An 18,773-nucleotide genomic window follows, 5' to 3' on the forward strand; every position below is an offset into this window, starting at 1 on the left:
TTTCCCAGACTTGAAAAAGAGCTCTGTGTAAGCTTGAATGCTTGTCTCTGTCTCACCAACAGAAGCTAGTCTAAATAAAAGATATTATGTCACCCATCTTCTCCATCCTCAGATCAATAAGACTACAACAACGCTGCATACTTAAAATGGGTGTATGAAATTAAGAGTCAACTAACCACTGTCTGCTGCTCTCCATTTGCAAAATGGAGATCATAACCTACTTACCCCCTTCTGGGCTGTTGTGAAGATTCAGTAGATAAAGTTTGTGAAAGAGCTTTGAATGTGAAAGATAGTTTAGTGGATAAACAGGCATAGAATCGAATTAGCGTTGGAGAACTGGGTTCTGAACCTATTCTCTCTAGCACTCTTTCTAATCTGGATTTAAAAACATACGTAATTGAATACAGCTTATCTGTTTATGCTTTTGGCTGTGTGCTTGCAGCTCTCCAGTGCTCAGTTTAAATATCAGCTCCAGTTCTATGTACTTCAATTTCTTCCACTCAGGTTAACAGGAGTCAGGCAGCACTGAACTGATTAGTTGAAACTGGCTTAAAGTAAGAAGAAAGCAGTTTGTATATAACATACTTCTAAATTGATGATGCCATGAGAGTGGGGGATAGCTATATTTTTTTTAAATGATAAAATAAATTGAGATTAAAATGAAGACTAGGGAATGAGAGGAAACTCTGGACTCAGCATTTCAGAGGCTGTGATATCTGTATTGTTCCTTATGTATCAGAGCACACATTTACTGAAGAAGAAGAAGAATTGGACAGTATTGTTTTAATTGGCTGTGCTGAGTCTCCAATTGTGTACTTATTAATGTAGATTTCATGATACTTATATTCTAGGAAATTCACAAATTAAAATGAACTTTTTTTTTTTTAATAGCAAACAACCACTCCTTCATCCCCCTTAAAATCCTACTATGTTCTCTATCACCTCCCCAAATACCTGGAATAAATAGGCTGCACAGTATGCCAAGATGGTTAACAAATCCAGGTACAAATGACCAAATTGGAGAGGAAGATCCATACACGAGGAACCATCCATGAAGAAAGCCTACTTTGTAGCTCCCAGTCATTTAAATGGAGGAAGATGCAGCTGAAGTGCCTCTACTGATTGCAACTATAGCAGTATCTCATAGGGAGAAAAGTCATTTTGTAGGTAAGCAGATCCCAAACTTTTTCAAGCCCTATAGTTTAATAACAAACTTTGATGCCACTGTTATTCAGTGTGGATTAGAGAGAAAAAGTGTGTGTGTGTGAGAGAGAGAGAGAGAGAGAGCATTTCACATCTAGGAGGACCCTGAATTATAAAATGGTACCTAGAAAAAAAGTGATATTAGAAAAAGATCTTAAATAGGTCTAGTGAAACATCAATAGGAGTTTTTCTTGGGTAAAGACTCCATGAATAGGCCCAATTAGTGCTCCTCGGACTCTTTTCCTAAACTAATTCAACCAAACATGAGAACTCTGAACTGGAGAGAAGACTAATCAATGTGTAGTTTGAACATCTACAGCTTAATGAGATTAATGGAATGATTACAATTATTTTCATATTTTAATGGCTCTGAAATACCATAATGTTATTTAGCGTTTCTATATGCATGGATTTTAATGTAATAAACAGTGAAAAGATGGAAGATGGACAAGTCTTCCAAAGTATTATTTTCAGTCACATTTCACAATTGCTTGGGGAGGAGAGAAGTCATTACATCTAAGGTATTTCATGTACATGAAATGTAGAAAGTATATCTCTCAATATAAAACTATATTAAAAGAACATTAAAGTTTGAGGATCTTAGATATCAGCCATGCATCCTTAATTCAGCTGTTTTATGCACTTACATTACAATATAGCTTTTAATTAGAAGATTGCTTCCCCCCCCCCCCTCGCAGGACTCCTGCCTCATTCAACATTCTGCATCATTAGATTTATCAGTGGCATATCTAAAGATCTTACTGGATCCTTGCCTGTGTATTTGGTAGCCCTGCATCTTTGGAAAGGAAGCTCATTCTTCCTGATTGCCACAGCAGCAGTTTGCAAATTCTCCAGTGAATTAGGCTCTTTAAAAGCTAGAGTGGAACCAAAATCTCTGCTGGGAGTCTTCAATTTTCATCCAATTAATTCAGTGTACGAGTTAGCTTTGCTTTTGTCTGCCATGCATTCCATGCTCTCTCAAATGTCTCATTCATTGCTGAATCTACTGCTGGGCTGTGACTACCATCTGCAATAAATTGCTCCTCACTAGAATGTGATAACAGAAGAGGTAGAACACCATTCTCTGCACTGCTTATAGCCACTGTGCTGTCAGACGCTTTCTGCTTGAAAACAATTTCTATTGTGGGTGCCTCCTCTTTCGCTGCTTCTCTTTTTCTGTCATCTACATTGTTGTGATCAGACACTAGCAGTGCTAGAGCTGTTATTTTTGTTAGGGTCTTATGCTAGCCCTCACCACGATAGCATGAGTGCCTCCCAACTAGCTAAACTAAAAAAAAAAAAAAAAGAGGCCCTTTATCGATTTTCTTGATTTGAAAGCTAGCTAAGAATTCAGCTAACTTGGAAAGCTGCTGTAGTCCGGTTATTACCTGAGAATCTCAGCTCTCATTTCTAATGAAAGTAAGTTTCTAGTCCTCATGGCTACAGACAAAAGATTGGGAATGTGAATCTTAAACATTCTGACACCAGAAGACAGAAAATGAAACCCGTTTTTTTTTTTTTTTTTTTTTTTTTTTAAATTTCATGGGTTTGGGGGCCTGAATCATGATTTTTGAACATTTGCATTGTCAATATCGGGTCACATATATGCAATTAATAATCACTCAGAAAATGGAAAATAGTGAGAAACCTCTTTTCTACCAGCCAAAATGATTTTGGATTGAATTACATTTTCAAAGCATTGTCATCTTGCTGTGTGCATATGTACATATCAATCTCTCCTTAAGATGCTTGAACACAACTTATTAACAAATACTGATAGGTTTTGTTATGAGATCCACTTTAGTATATCATATTTGTAAAAAGTATTTCAGGGCAAGAGAGTGAATAATAGCATAGTTTTGTTTCTATGGATACTGTATGACAGAATTAGATCCAGTTAATTTTCTAGCCTGTGTATTTACTTCTCAAGCTCCTTTCCCTGTAGCATTCTGTGACAGTTAGTGAATGTCTCTTCTAGTATGTATTTACCAGTAGGATCTCAGAAAAGCATTATTGCGCAGTAATCTGTTTGTACAGCTAATTTAGAAGCATAAGTCAAGAGGCTACTGGCCTACACACCATGTTATTTCTGCTTTCTGGCACTCACAGTACCTGTCAAAGGCTGTTACCAGAGCAATTGAATTCTCTCATGGAATAGCATTTCTGTTGTGAAGCTGATGTCCTCCAGGGAAGATCTACAGTGACTATTTTCAAGTGGCTAATATTAAGGTAACTTGTCTCATTTGGCTCCACGTCATGAAAATGCCTTAATTTAATCAAGTTAAGTATATGGGATTGCGTTGGGATTATTTGCCCTTTGTGGTTCTCCTTTGGTCAATATAGCGGTAAGGTATTAGTAGGCTATGAGGGGCAAATTCAGCTTTCTTCTACAGACATAAAAGACTCTTTGCAGTGTAAGCCATGTAGCTCTGCTGCAGGACAGGGTAAAAAGACTATGCAGAGGGTCACCCTCTAACCCATATCAGCACACTCTGCTGGGGAGCAAGAGTAGGCAGGAGACCATCCACTATGCAGAACAGGAAGATCAATAGCTCCTTCAGCTTTGAGGGCTGCAGGGACTGTTTGTGCTGCACTAGGAAAGCAGGGGGGCAAGGCTTCTTGCCTCCTTCCCCTTTATACACCTGAGTGGAGGTGGATTGCAGTTTGGGATGTCATGAGCAAAGAATTCCATTTCCTAGCTGGAGAAACTATTCAATAAAATAGCCAATTCCTGTCTTCAAACACAAGGTCTTATTCATCTGGTCATCTATTTATTTATTCAAGTTGGATTTTTTTCCTTGGATTCAACTTCAAGCTGAAATTCATCAAGAAAATGTCAGGTTTTATTCAGGGGAAGTAGAAGGAGAGGAACAAACACAGGAGCTGAATTTTAGCACCTGCACAGTTAAATGGCAGGTTGAACAAGAGATTTGCCACTCTGAGACAATGTAAGATGCTCATAATTCCTACAGTGCCAAAGTATATGAAGTATAAAGAGAGCTTGTAGCATTGGGTACTTCAATAGATTTCTTGCAAAAAAAATGGGATTGCATTGGAGAGTGGTTGCAAATGAATGTCTAAGAACACTGAACACAAGAACACAAGAACACTGAAAGGAAGGGATCTCACTTTTTTTTAAAAAGGTAAACAAATATTTGTGGCTTACAAATGCTACTTGTAACTACAACTGAAAAGGAGATGGCTGGTCAAAGAAGGAGGAAGAAGTCGAGGAATTACAGAGTGAACATTTACATTCAGTTCCTAAATTGTTCACCAAGATCTCAGTCTTGCAAGATATTGAGCACTCTGGCCTTGATCCAGAAAAGCACTGAGGCACATGTGTAGTCTTATTTACTTCAGTGGGACTACTCATATACTTCAAATTAATCTTGTTCTTAAGGGCTTTGCTGGATCAAAAAGTCAGACTGTTCAACACCTTGCAAAATCAAGCCTCAGGACCTACCTATGGTACATCTTGTTTTCTCACAACTGTTTTTATTCCAGTTTCCTATTTATTTCTGCAGCCACCTTGTCCCTTCTTACAAGCTAAGTAGGATCAATACATGGATAGAAAACCTTCAAAGAAAACCTAGGCGTTTCAGCTAAAGCCCCATCATAGGATGAGCAAGAGTCGTACAGTTGCAGTTGATCATTTTAGATGAGACAAATCTGAAGTCCTGACCAGTGATTATCAAAAATTTGATGGGACTTGTTTGCAAAACTGAAGGTCTCGACCCCTTGATCAAATTACTATTTGCATATCTACATCCTATATAAATTCCTCTTGCTGTTTTAAATAGATACAGTACTCTTCATTTCCTGATGTAGGGTTTGAAAACACACTTACTATTAGTGATTAGTACTCTGAAGCCAATGGTTCTAATCAAAGTTGACAGCACTACACTCAGTTTACAGAACTGGGCCTTTAAGATATATTGTGCAGTGTTTCAATCCATTGGTAAACAACTGTCTCTTTCCACTCAGAGATGGCTTCACACCAGTGGTTTGAAAGTGCTTTGCTATTCTTCAAGAATAAGTATCACGTTAACGTCTCTATTTAAGAAAAGCAGTCCCTAACTTTTTAAGAGTAATATCTATAGTTTTCCCCACTCTGCCTGCTGCTCTGTGCCTATTACAATATATTTCATAAGAGTTAAAAGGTGGTTCTTTATTTTTCTTCTCATTTGTTTATAGAGTCTTCAAATGTTGGCAGGAATGTACTATGAAAGGCTCTTCTATTTTGATTTGATTTTCTTTTTTTAAAAAGCACTTTTCACATTGTCTTCATGGCTCAAATATATAACTAAAAATAATGAGCCTGATCTGCTCTTACACTGATGTAAATCAGGAGCTAATCAGTAAAGTCAATGAAGTTAGTGATGTAAACCTAAGCCAAGATTGTCAGCTGATGTAAATCAGTGAAGCCCCACTGAAGTAAATGGAATCAATGGGAGCTGTTGAGCACCCAGCACTTTTGGATTTAAAAGCCTAGCATTAGGCACCCATTTGATTAAAAAGAAAAAAAAAACCACTTAACCCTATTGTGAGAAGAGAATCAGACCCAATATTGTTACCGTTACCATTACCATTAATGTTTATTGTTCCCTTTACTTTATAAAAATACACACAAAAACAAAAACTATCAAAGCTTAAAAGTATTAAGAAGAATTATTTTAACCTAAGTATCTATACAGCAACTATTAAGAGGAAAAGAAGACCACAAAGTATCATAAGAGTTATACAGTCATCTAATACTTTGCAAAGGTGAGTAGTGCTACTCCTTCCCCTCCATGACGACTTGAGTTTTGATTTTTGGATTACAATTTATTTGTGTACATGAACTTCACTGCCCTGTTGTTCAATTTTGCAAAGAATGCGCGCTCTCTCTCTCTCTATTTGCCTAGGTATTACCAAAAATAAGAAAATCTAGGTATTCAATTCATTTATGAGATTAGTTCATCTGATCCATATTACATGTCTACTCTAAACTTGCTTCCTTTCTTTCTCAGTTGAAAGATCCTCTAGGATTACTTAAAATAAATTGATCTACATCATAATTACATTGCCAGATAATTATGTAGGTTAGTCAGGCCAGACCCATATTAATATCCTACTCAATCATTCTGGAATGTGACAAAACCCTGTATTTTTGCATATAATGTAACTTCATGTAAACTGGCAGAAAAGAGAATACCAAAGAATGTCTGTACTGAGAATTATTTCATCATAGATCTATTACCCATTTCCATTTGAATCCTTTCCACAGGTGCACATATGGTATGCATTTTAAATATCAATTTTCTTGTTAATATTGTGGTAGGATCCATACAGTGATAAACTAGGTTATAAATACAGACCAGACTGACTTTATACATGGCAGGAATCTAGTAGGCAAGATCCACAGACTAAAGATGACTATAGGCCTGTCAACTCATTTCCCAAATGTCCAAACATTTATACTGTCACTAGATTTGCCTTTTCCAGAAATGTAGAGAGGTTACCCCTTTTAGAGTCCTTAAGGTTGTTCCTACATGAATGTTTTGGAGACTGATTTTGTCCTTCACAGAATACATTTGTTGTTCATATATAGCTATTATAGTTGAGCGCCCATTACATTTATGTTGTTGTGGGTTTGGTTAAGCCTTAGAAGCTGGTGGGTATAACAGCCACACTTAATTTTTGATAAATGTAGGAAACAATTAAGCTCCTTTATGGAACCAGCTAGCTGAAACCACCTAAAACAGAGGCACATGTAGGTGCAGGCATTTTGCTAGGTATTGTTTGGTGGAGGTGTCTCTGTGGGAGAAACAGCAGAGAAGCTGAAAGAGAAGCAGCAGAAATCCAAGGACATAGCCAAAACAAGAACTAGGTACATGGCCCTGGGGAAAACCTATAGGCAGAGCTTTTGGGCTAAGTACTGCTGTTCACTATCACTCCTGAACACCAGCAGTAAACGCCTCTGACTGCACTAATTTTTGCACAGTGCCTCACCCTCACTGGGCAAAAACTGCTGTCTTCTCAAGGTGAGTTCTGTGAGACCATCTGCTGGTGCAGAAAGCCTCATCAGTGCCAGAGATCCAGAGGAGGGCAGGCAGGAATCCCCAGAGTCTGTGCAGAGATACAGGGCTTCTGTGTTGATCTTCTGACTCTAGCAGATCCCTTGAGTTATATTCATAGTTTGGTCTCACTGAAATCAATGGGAGATTGCCTGTTGACCTCAGTGGGGTCAAGATTTCACCCCTCCTGTGTTTAGGAACTGAACCATTGCTCATTCTGTGAGGGGAAGGGAGAAAAATCTCCACAAGAGAAACTTCACGCAATCTTCCTCCATGAAGAGCTTCCTACCAAGCTTTAGTTTTTACTTCCACAAAGGGCTATCTTCTCCCCGTTTCTTCCCCCGCCCGCCCATTCCTTATCACCCAACTTTCCCCCTAGATGAGGTTGAACTAAGGGATGGTGCTGTCGAACCTATTATATTATTTCCATGCACACCCCTCAAAACATTTTCTATCTTTAAAACTAGTTTGACAGCAAGGATATGAGCAGAGTCATGGGCTGAGGCAGCCCTTTCCTAGCAGGTCATCATGCACCATTTGCTGTTATTAATTATTACTTCTGGATGCTCTTTCACTTTAAACAATATATATGCTAGAAATAGTACTGTTTTCTGCAATTGAAACACAAAAGGACAAGGTTTTTTGTGAGATCTTAATCATAAATGGATTGTTTTGGACAGGATTAATCACTTGGCATTAAGCTAAGGTAGGGGCTCTTTCCTTTGAGTTCAGGCTGCTTTAGAAGATTTCAAAGGCTACGATAAACACACTCTTTCTGATTTACACTCTATGTATTTTAATTGTGCTGCAGTATTTCCAAACCAATTTTGAGGGATGTTATTTAGTGTGATGCTAGGAACAAAAATATCTTGTTAAACTTTTGAACTATGTATATATTTTCTTGGCAAAAGCCTAATTGGAGAGATGGATACAAGATAAACTTTCCACTAAGTAAAGATTTTACTGGAGCTGAACAAATTTTGTTACAAAACCCAAACCTATTAAAAATGGGGTTCAAACATAGAAGTAACATTAGGAGACCTGACATTCCTATGGGTCTTCCCCAGAGACTCTGCAGTCTGTGGAGAAGACTCCCTCAGACTGGTTGGCATCTCTTTCCCAGGAGGTAGGTGGATGGCTGGGTGAATAGGTAAGGGAAGAACTATTGTATATTGCAAGCAAAGCTGTCCACTGGTTCTTAAGAGCCAACAGAAGCTTTTGGATAGGGAATAGGAGGGAGCTGATACCATTTTCACAAGAGGGGAGGGGTTGAGAAGGGAACAAAGAACCCAGGAGCTGAGGGCAGCTTTGCTGCTTCTGTCCCCTCACACTGTGTTCAAAAGAAGGAGGAACTTTCCTGTAACCCCGGGCCTGGAAATAGGGTCAAGAGGCCCCTGCTAGAACTTCTACCTCAGGTCTGGGAAGAGACCTTTTTTTTGTAAGAAACTGAGCTTACTTTGATTTTGTGTTCATGGATACCAAAAGTCACATGTCATCTGGGAGTCTGTTTTCTTGAACTTTGCCAGTGTAATGTGGGAGATCAGCATTGCTGTTTTCTTCTGGGTTGTCTCAGGGGGAGTATATTGAGCTGAGGTCTGCAAGCCCATTTAAAAAAAAAACCTTTTGCCAGAGGGCCCATTTATGACCCTTAGCAAATGCTCAAATGTCCACAGAAAACAGGTCCTGTTCTCAAACAGAACTTCACTTCCAAATTTTAAAAAGTAATTTTTCCACACTTTGCTTACCTGCTATTATGAAGGGACATCAACTGCCTCCACAGTTAAGGAGGAAACTGGCTTCCTGTTTAGGGTTGCCAATTTTGGTTGACCATGTTCCTGGAGCTTTCATCACATGACATAATCTTTTAATTAAAGATCAATCTGTAATTCCTGGAGGCTTGGCAACCCTATAATCCTGTTATAATTCTCTTTGGGATGGTCACTGCATCCTGTCTGACTGTACACAGCATGTTTTCACTCATCATTGATACCCCCACTAGCTAACAGACTCAACCACCATCTTCATATACTCCAGCAGGGAGGCCCACTTGTCTTCCAAAAGAACCTGATGCTCCTGCTGCAGCAACACCACAGGTACATGCACCTCTTGGTGTTAGCCTGCAGGGGGCCCATCGACAGCAATTCCGGGCCCCAGGGCAGAACAGTCAATGGCCCCCCCTAGAAAGGGATGGCCGAGGTTTACGACCATGGGTGGCAGATGAAGCTTTCCCTCGGGGAGGCTAGCTCCCCATCCTGCCTTTTCTGTACATTTAAAAAGGAAACTTCCTTCTCCCACCCAGCCCCTGTCTGGACTAGATCATGTCTGAAAATGTGTTAGTTGGCACATTTTTAAACATGACTTTGCACTACTGTAGAAACCGTTTAACACCCTTAAGAATGAATTGGCAGGACACATGTGAGCATCTTAAAAAAGTGTTACATTCTGTCCAAACTTATGACAAAGTTGTATTTTTAAAAGTGTTAAAATGTTTTCAAATGTGGCCTATTTTCCTAGTGTAGATGGGGTCTCTTGACCTCTCCAAATTCAACTTCCCACCTAAATTCAACCTGTAAATAAGAATTTCAAAGACAACATTTTTTTCTACTTCTGGTTTCAATCAAAAGATGAATGATCCCATGTGCAATTCATAGAGCTTAATTAATGTTGCTGGTTTTTCCTGCTCTGCAATAGGTTGAACCCAAAACTCTAATTGAAATTCAGAGGATGCAAAGCCACCAGAATCAGAAATAGCAAAATAAGCTGGAACCTGTGTGAATTAAAATTGATAAGGTTTTCCCAGTTCTAGCTTTTAATCACAGGTAACAACACAAACGTTTATGCATGTGCTTAACTTTAAGTTCATGGGTAGTCCTGTTGACTTTACTCATATGCTTAAAGCTAGGCACATGTGCCTAAGTATTTGCAGGACTGAGCCTGAGATCTTATGCACATGGATTAAATCCATACCTTCCAACTAACTGTAGCTTTTGAGTTCATTTCATAATACGACCCTTGGGGAAACAAGCTCAGAAATAATATATGGTCCTGGAAAAATATTTTGAGTGCATAAATAACTTGATAGGTGTATTTTTAAACTTTGGAAAAACTTTGCCACGGAGGCAGGTTTAAAACTATTTAAAAGAAACATGAAGCTTGATTTTAACTTTGGTATATATTGCTTGAGGGAAGAGAGGATGCAGTTTTCTTTCTACAAATGTGGTTTCACTGATATTCTCTTATTTACTGCCATCCCAATTCACATTTGCAAAGGCTCATTTTAATATGAAAAGAATGAGGACATTTCATGTCAAAGGTAGATTCTGGTGCTCTGTAAAATTGCATCTTATACATTCCTCACATTTGACATTTAAGTGTCTTTACTTTATATGGATAAAAGAAGCAGCTTTGCGCTGTCAAGAGAGGAGTGTACTGAGCACATCATGCTTGATTCACCGTTGTCTTGCATCTTGCATAGTCATTTACTTTAGAGCAAGGTGAGGGCACTGTAGGTGTAACACTATTAGATCCGAAAGGTAGTGCTTTACACCCACTTTGCATTAGTGTAAATAATGGCATGAGCTGCAGGGTAATGGTGATTCAGGCCTGAATGGAGAACCATAGTGGCCAAGCCAGTGCTGGAAAAACTACAGAGAATGGAGAAGACCAAGGGGCCCATGTTCTACTTTCTGTTGCACTGGTGTAAAACAGAACAGGATTTGGCCCACAGCTGGTGGTGCAGAGCTGAAAGCTGAGGGAGGTGCTTGAGAAAGACAGAGAGACAGACAGACAGTTGAAGACCTTTAAGCACTGAGAAATTACAAGGTCTTCTTTCATAGTACAGAGAATTATGGTCCAGATGAGATACAGAGAGCAAAGGGGTTGGGGCTATAGGGCTGTAGAAGTATTTGAGAAGACAGGATGTAGTACCAAGCCAGTCATCTATGTTATAACTTTTGATTTACAGCAACATTTCAACATTTTCTAGAACTTTTCCACAAGGCACTGTATCTATGAACAGTTCCCAGAGAACTTTAAAACTCTGAAGTATAATGTTTTCCCAACCAGTAGGAGACACTGCTTGTGGAAGAGTCCTATAGAATTTAAAAGGAATGAAATCAATAGGGTTCACTAAAGCCACTCACAAAACTGGCAGAATTTCACAGAGGAGGAGATATTTTGAATAGGTTTATTTAAGCCATCCTATATGGAAGGCTATCGCAGAGACAGAATGCTCTATTCAGTTCTACAGAAAGTTTAAAAAATACCATAGAAAAGTCGTCATTCTCTACTAAGTTCTCTAGGACACTGCACAAGCAATATATTAAAAATAGTACAGAATCTTTAATATGAGTAAAGTCTAAAGTGTTTAAGCCAATTTAGCGCAGGGGATCTCTGTAAAGGTCAGGATAAGATTGAGGACCAGAGCTTCACACCCACCCTGGCCCCTTTTGGATTGTGTCAGAGGACCAGAGTGGCATAAATGGGCCCTAAAAGCTCCATAGCTGGTTGGGGGAGGATTTCCCCAGCTCAGGTATTGTAGAATACTACCATAAAGCTATTTTGGAGGACCTCCTTGCCAGCCCCAGCACAGTGGGCATTCTGTGTCAGGATGGGACTGCAACACGCAGTACTGTGGAGATTCTGGGCAGCACTGTAGCCCATAGGGCAGGCTGGGGAGGCTTCCGTAACTTAGGGTATCTACACTGCAGTCATGAGGTGTAATTAAAGCTAGCTTAGGTATATCTATGTGAGCTGCCATCACACCCTGTGATTTCAATGTAGATATACCCTTAACTAGCCCTGAGGTCTTCTCTAAGTTATTCCAGAAGCCTTTCCAGCCCCTGGAGCCACCCAGGAGTGTGCAAGGATGGTTTAAAGCCATTTTAGCCCAGCCCCCCCACCATAGGTTACAAGTTCTGCATTGTGCCGCTTAGAGACACATCACAATAATCTCAACCGGAATCTCCCCTCCCCAGTGCAGAGCGTCAGCACAGCACTCCATAGGCTATGGTAGTGGCCAATGCCACTGTGTTTCCTCACCAGCCACTTGAGACATAGAGTAGTCGGGCCACAGATCCACAGACTTATTGGACACATTCTTGCCCCTCTTCCAACCCACCCCCAAACTCCACTCCATTGCAGAGGTGCTGACTTCCCCTGCGAGGCTTCTCCATTGCTGAACTAGAGGGGACAGGCTATCAGCAGAAACATGATTATTACACTGTCTGGGGCCTTCCATGCCAGTGCAGACAGGAGAGTTTCACAATTTGGATTTACAATAAGTGAGCCAAGGTCCAAAATATTATTAAATAGATGTGTTCATTTTACTAGTATCCTTATGATGATAAAACAGAGATTTATATGTATCTGAATTTATAGATGCTTTGTAGTTCAAGCTAATTTATAAATTACTGGAAATTACTTACTATTTTCCACTAGATGATATGCAAATGAAGTGCTGTCCTTTCTATTAAGGCTTTCATATAATCTTTCACATATTAAATGATTTGGTCCAATTTAGAAACCTTAAGTTGGTGTTGGGTAGTTACAAATGGCCAAAAACATTCCTGGTGTAATTACTGTGAAAGCAGAGGAGTTATATGAGAGATAGAGTTGGCCCAGTATCTTTACTTTAAACACTCTAATATAGCAACATCCTGGTGAATTAGAGAACTATTCTAGTCTATATTTTACAGCCTGATAAACTGGAACAGAGATGTTAAATAACAGATTCTTCAACTCTTACTCACACTAAGTAACACCATACTTGTAGAGTAAGGTACTATTTAGTGTGTGAGTGACAGAATCAGATCCTAAGTGACTTTCACCAGGTTACATAGGAAGTTTGTGGTCCTGTCACAAGTACACTGCAGATCTCCTGACTCCAAGTTTTGTGCTTCAACCACAAAAACCATCCTCCTCTTTAATATGAATGGTATGAATTATGATTGGTAATAGTATGTGATGCTCAGGAAAACCATACTGTATGTAAAGATTAAAAGATAAAGAATATTTTCATTGAGTATTGAACATGAATAGTTAAGTTGGCATCAAGGACAGCTGAGTCATCAACTGCAAAGGCAACAACAAAGACCACCATATATTGGAAACAGAAATTGAATCCACAATCAGGTCCCTAAAAAACAAGGCACCTGGTCCAGATGGTATACCACCAGCAGCGTTAAAACATGGTGGAAAAGACATGGTCATGCTCCTTTTGAAACTATTTAACCTAATTTGGATGAAGGGTGACATCCCTGAAGATTGGCAATGCTCAATCATTGTATCACTTTAAGAAAGGTGACCCAAGAGAGTGCAACAAATACAGAGAAGTAACTCTTATAAGTAAGTATTGCGTAGAGGGATTCTTGGCTGAATGAAAAGAAGAGCAGAGGAAATCCTTTCTGAGTCACAAGCTGGCTTCAGATTTGGATGTTCCACCGTAGATCAGATTTGTTCTTTGTCAAATCTTGGAGAGACAGAGTTCAATGAACCCCTGTATTTCACATTCATTAACCTGAGAAGAGAATTTGACTATCTTAACAGAAAGGTTTTATGGAAAATATTTAGAAAGAGTTTAAAACAACAAAAATGTTAAAACAAAACATACAGTTTTAGCAGCAAGTTGATTCAAATGCTGCAGACTCTGTATAGCATAGCTTAACATGCATTATGAGTCAGTGGAAAACTGACAGAGTGGCTTGAAGAGAAAACTGGAGTCAAACAGGAATATATACTCAGTCAGTCCAATACTTTTTGCATTATACATAGAAAACATCTTATCCAATTTCCTTTGTAACACTGGTGCAGACTGCAGGATATTGACTTTCTCCACACCATTCATGATTTTATTACTTCTATCATATCCTCCCCCTCCTTACTTAACTCTTTTCTAAACTAAATAGTGCCAGTCTTTTTAATCTCTCACAGTACAGAAGCTGTTCCATACTCCTAATAATTTTTGTTGCCCTTCTTTGTACTTATTTTAAGATTTCTTTTTTGACATGGGGCAACCAGAACTGCATGCAATATTCAAGGTGTGGGTATACCATGGATTTATATAAGTGCATTGTGATATCTTCTGTCTTATTATCTATCCCTTTCCTAATGATTCCCAACATTCTGGTAGCTTTTTTGATGGCTGCTGCACACTGAATGGATGTTTTCAGAGTACTGTCCACAAGGACTCCAAGATCTCTTTCTTGAGTGGTAACAGCTAATTTAGACCCAATTGTTTTGTATGTACAGTTGGGATTATGTTTTCAATATGTATTACTTTGCATTTATCAACATTGCATTTTATCTACTATTTTTTTTACCCAGTCATCCATTTATGTGAGATCCCTTTGTAACTCTTCACAGTCTTATGTGGACATAACTATCTTGAGTAATTTTGTATCATCTGCAAACTCTGCCACGTCACTGTTTACCCTTTTTTCCAGATCATTTTTGAATATGATGAATGATACTGGCTCCGGTACAGATCCCTGGGGGACACGACTATTTATCTCTCTATATTCTGAAAATAGATAATTTATTCCTCCCTTTGTTTCCTATCTTTTAACCAGTTACTGATCCAGGAGAGGACCTTCCCTCTTATCCCATGACTGGGAAGAGTTACAACTAGCACTCAGGACAGAACAATAATAAGGACTGGAAACATTAGGAATCTTACTATCTGCGCCTGTAAGAATGGAAGCCAATACATAATATTGGGGAAGTATAGTCTTTGAAACACACAAGTCAATGGGAAGGAGAAACCTTGGCAATAGTAATGCTGAAAGAACTTGCAGTAGAGAAGTAGAGTATAGTCTTTCCCCAAAGGTAATTCACTATTAGAACAAATAGTTACCCTTTGCCCCCTTATACTGGCAACTGGTTACTCACAGGAGTAATCCTACTGGGGATGATCTTTGAGCCAGATAAAGAATGGGATACACTTAGTCCAAATACATGAAGACTTGAAAGCTTTCAGGTCAAAATATGCTTCTCTTGCTCTTGTGAGTAATCCACTGAAGTCAATATGGCTACTTTCATTAGCAAGGCAGGCACAGTTTAACCCATAAAATGTATTAATAAATTAATGCTAACTCTTTCAGCAGCCTGGGTCCATGGTTAAGGCACTGGACTGTGTAGCCAATTAGTTTATTTTATCTTTGAAGTATGCTGTTGTAATTGTGAACTAATATGCTTTGTCACATACAACCAATGTGTGACAATGCTGTAATGCAAGGCCTAGAGGCTAAGGCCTATGAGATTTCCTCTTAGCTGCAGTAGGCCTCAGGCTTAGGAGACTTGACATGAGTGGGTGGACCTAAGAATGACCCTATGCCAATAGGATTACAAGATTACTGTAAAGGATGTGCCAATAGGTGATGTTATGAGAAATGTCACAATGTACCTGTTCAGACTGCAAGACACCCGATTATGACATCATGGAAATTTCTATTCAGACCTCAGGTTACCATAGGTACATGTGTATATAAATGTTAATAAGAATAAGGGGAACTAAGAACAACCTACGAAAAGCAGGGCACCCCAAAATTTACAGGGTCTGAAAGTAGATAAGGAAAAGATTAGACCCCTCATGCATGTGCATAAGGTGTTAGGCATGGTGTAGCAAGGGGGCACGATCTCCCTTGGAGATGGACAGAAGAAACCTGCACCCACCCCCTGCCTTAGGGGCCTCAGCCCATGGACTGGTTGCTGGCTCTGTCCCTGCCTGTGGGTCCCGAGCCCCTAAATGTTAATCCCCCACCCTTGGAGCTTCTGTCTCCACAGAAGCACAGTAGCGAGGGGGCATGGCCTCCCTCCCAGATAGACAGGGAGGGATGGCCCAATGCCCTACACATGGTCAGAACAAGATGAGAGGTTCCCTGGTTAGGTTAGAGCAGGAAGACCCTGAGGGAAGACCCCAGAAGGAATCATCCCTCTATCAATGACCACCTGTTGAGCGATCCACCAAACTTAATATCATCTTTGAGTATGTGAGTATGAATACAGCATTAGTTAGTGTGTGGGCTTGCTTAGGTTTTATGTATTTGTTTGTGGCTGTAACCTTAATCATCTGCTAAGTAAACAGAATACAGACAAGATTTTTTTACTTGTAACTCTGTGTGTAGTGACTGTCTTCATTTTTTGTGTGTTCCTAGAGCCTCCATGTCTGAGTGATTTCTACCCTACTGATCTTAAAACTGTGGCCGCATAGGAGCCATAAAGACTGCAAATGAGTCTCAAGAGACTCAGACTGACCAGCTGTGCGATCTTGGACAAGTCACTTCACTTCTCTGTGCTCTTTCACCCCATTGTCTGTCTTGTTTATTGAACTTGGAAGCTCTTTGGGGTAGGAAGGAACTGTCGCTTGTTATGTGTATATAGCGTTTAGGACAATGTTCTTGATTGTGGCCTCTAGGTGCTACTGTAATATAAATAATAAATATTACTTATAGCCTTTTAAATATAGACATTCAGAACCTAGGTCCTATCTTGATTACTTACCTATATGTCACCTATCATGTCTAAGCCCACTTCATGTTGGTTTATTGATTTATAACGATCATCAATAAATAGTTTCAAAGAGTTATCTAAAAAGAGAGCTCTTTGGATTAACCAGGGTCAAGTGCAACTTCATTTAAAGACTGGTCTTAAATACAGTATTCTAAAAATTATACTTTCCCCAAATAATTTTGTCCACTAATCACTCCAATTGTTTTTTTTTTTGTTGTTGTTGGTTTTTTTTGGTAAGCTTGAGGGAAAGTCTTGGTTTTTTGACTAAGAAAGAATTCCTTATTTCTAGTACAATAAGATGCGCTCTGCATTTGAGGCAATTAGATAGAACAGTAAACTCACCCAAGTATCTTGGAAATCTTAGATTCCTTTAGAATGATCATAAAATACACCGCTAAACCACTTCCATTAAAATCTCTAACCAAAATTATCATATATAGTTGAACAGCTGTGGCTAACACTGTGAAGTAAAGTATTGAATCTTGAAGGAAAATATTGCTTTGTCAGCCAGATGCACAAAGCACGAATTCCTAAAGAGGCTTAACATACTGGATAATGTGAAATTAATGTTTTAGAACTAGAAGTTGACATATGCAGACAGCATGTAGAGTTGTATATGAACTGTAAGCATTAGGAGAGGAAAGTGAATAATTTCTGCTCAGGTCTGCATTGTGTTTTTAAAATACTTTCTTTCACAAAAGACTCTTTGTAGTGTTGCCACCTAACAAGTTCATGAAATACAATACAGTTGACATTTACAATTAATATTTGAAGATGCTAGTATTAAGTGTCAAACCAAACTTAAATGATATTGTTGGGCAGGGCTACAAAACAGTCAAGAAACTCTCAATTATATTTGGCAATCCAGATTATTTCTCTGGTCATTTAAGTGTCTCTTTTGGTGGGTCCACTTATATCCTTCTCCCACTTTCTTTGCAGGTCTCATACAGCAGTATTTCTCAACCTTTTAAGTAGCAAGTACCTCCTAATATCTGAAAATTTTAATAAGTACCCCAACACTCTGTATTTCTCAGAGTGGAAAATTATCTTTTTCCCCTTTACCGCTGGACAACTGTATTTCTCATAAAGCAGGAGAATTCTGAGTTCTGCAGTGCTGTGTGGCTGTGGCAGATCACAAACCCCCCTGCTGTTTCTCCCCTTCTTCTTCCTCCCCTTCCTCCATACAGGAGCAAAGGTTAATGCCAGCCAATCACTATGGTCTGATGGCAGGGTCATGTGGTGTTCTCCTCACACAGGCGGGAACTTGTGAGGTCTGAGCAGGCACTAGCGGCCCACCAGAGTGGATTGCAGCATTCCCCATGGCCGTCCCTAGGGGGGGTGCAGGCCTGGGGCAAATCACACTGTGTGGGCCCCTCTTAACATTTTTATACTGGTAAAATCTGGGGCTCTCATAGCTGTCAATTTCACTGCACAACTAGAGTAGTGAAATTGACAAGTGAGCCTGCCAGTAGAGCCCGGCTCCAGGACTTGGCAAGCCGCTGGGCTCTCCGCCTGGCTTTCTGGGCACTGGGATTTGAGCCTGGGAGGGGAGCTGCCACCTGGGCAAGTTGCAGGCGGTTGCCATCTGGTTGCTAGCCCGGGAGGTGGGCGACTGCCACCTGCTCTGAGCTGGGGCAGAGGAGGTTTCCATGCAGGCTGGGACTCGGAGATGTGGGCAGGCGGCAGGCAACTGCTGTCTGTCTTCAAGCCAGGGCACAGGAGGCTCTCTCTCGGCTCAGAGCCGGGGTGCGGGTGGCAGCCACCCAGCTGTGAACCTAGCTCGCAGGATGCAGGAGGCTGCCTCCAGGCTCCCACCTGGGAGCTGGGACCGGGCGGGAAACAGGCAGCTGCTGCCTGGTGTACCAAAAAGCCGGCGCTGCTGCCCAGCTTCCCAGGACTGGGCAGCTGCTGTCTACCTCCCAGCTAGGAGATGGGACTGGGCAGGAAGCCAGCGGCTGCCGCCTGCCTCCCCCAGAAGCCGGCAGCTGCTGCCTGCTTCCCAGCTGG

At 40.1% G+C, this 18,773-nt stretch overlaps 1 long non-coding RNA gene across 1 annotated transcript; it reads left to right on the forward strand.

Moving 5' to 3' along the window:
• Positions 1 to 784: 784 nt before the first annotated feature.
• Positions 785 to 16,922, forward strand: LOC137162734 (uncharacterized). Its single transcript, XR_010922478.1, has 3 exons — positions 785 to 1,167; positions 3,313 to 3,432; positions 16,412 to 16,922. It is a non-coding gene; the product is annotated as an uncharacterized lncRNA (long non-coding RNA).
• Positions 16,923 to 18,773: the final 1,851 nt, after the last annotated feature.

Source organism: Emydura macquarii, unplaced genomic scaffold, assembly GCF_026122565.2.
Source record: "Emydura macquarii macquarii isolate MOO-44397 ecotype Brisbane River unplaced genomic scaffold, CSIRO-AGI_Emac_v2 contig_2457, whole genome shotgun sequence".
NCBI classification, from domain to species: domain Eukaryota; kingdom Metazoa; phylum Chordata; order Testudines; family Chelidae; genus Emydura; species Emydura macquarii.